The sequence below is a fragment of the Gossypium arboreum genome, chromosome 11, assembly GCF_025698485.1.
Source record: "Gossypium arboreum isolate Shixiya-1 chromosome 11, ASM2569848v2, whole genome shotgun sequence".
Lineage (NCBI taxonomy): Eukaryota > Viridiplantae > Streptophyta > Magnoliopsida > Malvales > Malvaceae > Gossypium > Gossypium arboreum.
Genome location: NC_069080.1, coordinates 35,527,432 through 35,530,531, shown reverse-complemented (window position 1 = coordinate 35,530,531; position 3,100 = coordinate 35,527,432). Strand labels below are relative to the sequence as shown.

At 31.2% G+C, this 3,100-nt stretch overlaps 1 non-coding gene across 1 annotated transcript; it reads left to right on the top strand.

The window, feature by feature from the left end:
• Window positions 1–244: 244 nt before the first annotated feature.
• Window positions 245–351, top strand: LOC128284540 (small nucleolar RNA R71). The gene has a single exon (XR_008274964.1). It is a non-coding gene; the product is annotated as a small nucleolar RNA R71 (small nucleolar RNA).
• The last annotated feature ends 2,749 nt before the right edge of the window (window positions 352–3,100 follow it).

Genomic DNA, 3,100 nt, shown 5'->3' with positions numbered 1-3,100 from the left:
ATTCAGTGCTTCCACTTGGCTTAACAACATAACAACCACATCAAAATTAAAAACACCAGCTACTTTTATCGGCTTTGTTCTTATGACTTACAACTAATAATTATTCAGTTTCTTCTCCTCAATAAATTCTTAAGCAGCCGTAGGTGTTTTGTTATTTAAAGTTCTGGCAGCTGCTGCATCAATCATCTGTCTAATTGGGGGGTTCAAACCATTGTTAAAAGTTTGAACTTGGAGTCGCAAAGGTAATCCATGGTAAGGACACCTTCTCAACAAATCCTTGAGTCTTTCCCATGTATCATAAAGAGTCTCAATATCAAACTGAACAAAAAATGTCATTCCTCAACTTAGTTATTTTAGCCGGTGGAAAATATTTTAACAAAAAAATTTCAATCATCTGCGCCCAAGTAGTGATTGAACCTCATGATAAAGAGTTTAACCACTATTTTTACTTGCTCCTCAATGAGAATGGGAACAATCGTAAGTGTATAGTATCATCAATAACGCCATTGATCTTGAATGGGAACAACCGTAAGTGTATAGTATCATCAATAACGTCATTGATCTTGAAAGTGTCAAAAATCTATAAAAAGTTAGCCAAATGAGCATTCGAATCTTCATCTTGCAAACCATCAAATTGAACATATTGTCGCACCATTCGAATTGTGTTCGGTTTGATCTCAAAGTTGTTTGCATTAACAGTCATCCTGACAATACTTAATTCAGCCCCAATAAGAATGGGTTTGGCATAATCATACATAGTACAAGGGGCAGGACGCTCAATGGCTTGTTGATTATTTTGATTATCAGCCATCTCCACAATAGTATCCTTTTCCTTGTGATCGTCTATTATACTCTGTTAATTTTGCCTTGCTTTTCTAACGTCTCTACAATTTTTGCGAGCAATTCTTTCAATCTCACTATAAAATATTATTGGTTCCAAGGGTTCTCTCTAATCATAAACCAAAAGAACCTATCAAAATCAAACAAACAAAAATAAAAAAAATATATAAAAATTAAATTAAAAAACAAAAACAAAAATGACTAAATTACTAGAAATAAAGTTTTCCTAATATTTTGGTCCCCGGCAATGGCACCAAAAACTTCATGTCCACGAAACCAACTAAAAATACGACAAAAACAACTGCACCTATCGATAAATAGTATAACTATGGCGGGAAAAGATATCGTTCCCACGAGGACTAAAAGTGCTAATAATTACTGTCTTTCTATTATTTAACCGAAAAATTAAAGTGATTGAATTAAAATAAAATTAACTAAATTAATTAACTAAGAACTCGACAAAGATTAAATCTAGAAAATAATCGAATAATAACCAAGAAGCAAAACAATACCCAAGAAAGAATCCACCTAGATTGCATCTGTCATTATCAATCTGAATTAAATAAGTTATTCACTTAATATCTTGATCCATAGAAATCCCTAAATTATGCTAATATCTCTCTTCAAGATTAAAAGCAACTGATTCTAGCTTGATTCATTGAATTTTTTTTCTAATTAAAACTCCTATTATCGCATTAACTCGATCTATTAATTCCCCTATTAGATTTGACTCTAATCCGATAGATTTATGTTGTCCTATTTCTAGGATTGCATGCAACTCCACTTAATTATGCTAGATCTACTCTTACATAGGGTCTATTCCTCCTCTGATTCAAGCACATCAAACATGGATTAATAGTCTAGAAATATTAAACCAAGAATTAAGCACACATAATTGAGAACAAGATCTAAGTATTTATTGCATAAAACAGAAATCAAAAGAAAGAAATCATCATAAGGTTCATCTCCCCTAGGTATTTAGAAAATTAGTTCATAATCGCAAATACAAATATCTCAAAGTCAGTATAACCATAAGAAATAGAAAACTCATAGTGAACTTCAAAGATATCATAAGGAGATCTTCAATCTTGGTGGAAACCTGCTTCAGAGTTGGTTTCAATGGTGTTTTCCGAGTTGTTTTCTTCAATCGTCTCTGACGGCTCCCTTTCCACTTCTTATATTTGGTATTTATAGGTCTTAAAATGCCCGAAAAACCTAAAAATTTTATTTTTCTTCGTGTATATAACACAGTTCGTGAAATCAACACAGTTTGGCACATGGTCATGTGGCAACCCATGTGGCTCCTGAAATCTACTCCAATTGTCTGACTTTTGCTTTTTTTTTTGGCTCATTTTGCTCCCAACTGCTCTCTTAAGTTTAGAAACATGAATTTAACGGATTAGGAGCATAAAATTCACCATTTTTCATTGATTATTCACCCAAAAATGCATTAAAAACGAGATTAACATATTTTCCTTTTGACACTTATCAAAAAAAGGTCAAAGTTAGGAGTGGTTCAAAAGAAAATAACTCAAAACTTTAAATAAGCCTAATTTTCCCCTATCCAACTATAGGAACTTAAGAAACCTCTTCCCCTTATTTTTGTTTTGTTATCCCTTGAATCCTTAAGCTCTATTCATTCAATTTTATTTCTCAAACTTTAAATCCTTTGATTTCTATCATCAATCAAGCAATAAATCCTCATAAAATTTCAAGAAAAACATTAAAAACACCATCAATTTTGCCATCTCTCAAACTTGTAGGCTTTTTGGATTTTCATCCAAACATTCATTTTTTCCCATCGAAGGTAACAATTAGTTTTCCTATTAGTTTTTTATGATACCTAATCTTTTAAATAGAGTTTTTACCTATTGAATCGAAAGTTTTGAATAAATGCTAAAAATTGGATCATTAATGGTGGATTTCAGGATTTTGAATGAAAATGATGTTTCAAAGTATTTTTAAACTTGATTTGAAGTGATTAGAAGGTTCATAAAATTCCTTTAAAGTTTCATTAAAGAATTCTAAGGTTTTAATGAATTTTTGAGAAAATTTTCCATAGTTTGTTGAAATTTTAGAACCATGAATCTGTGTAGTTTTGTGTAGTTTGAGCATTGAGAATTGTTCTTGGATGTATAATTAGTCAATTAAAATCAATTTTATGCAATAAGAACTAGTAGGTGTTGAGATTTTTATGTTTCAGATAAGCTAGTCAAAAATTCAGTTTCATGAGGAATAGCTTAGGCTTGTATTTTTAGTT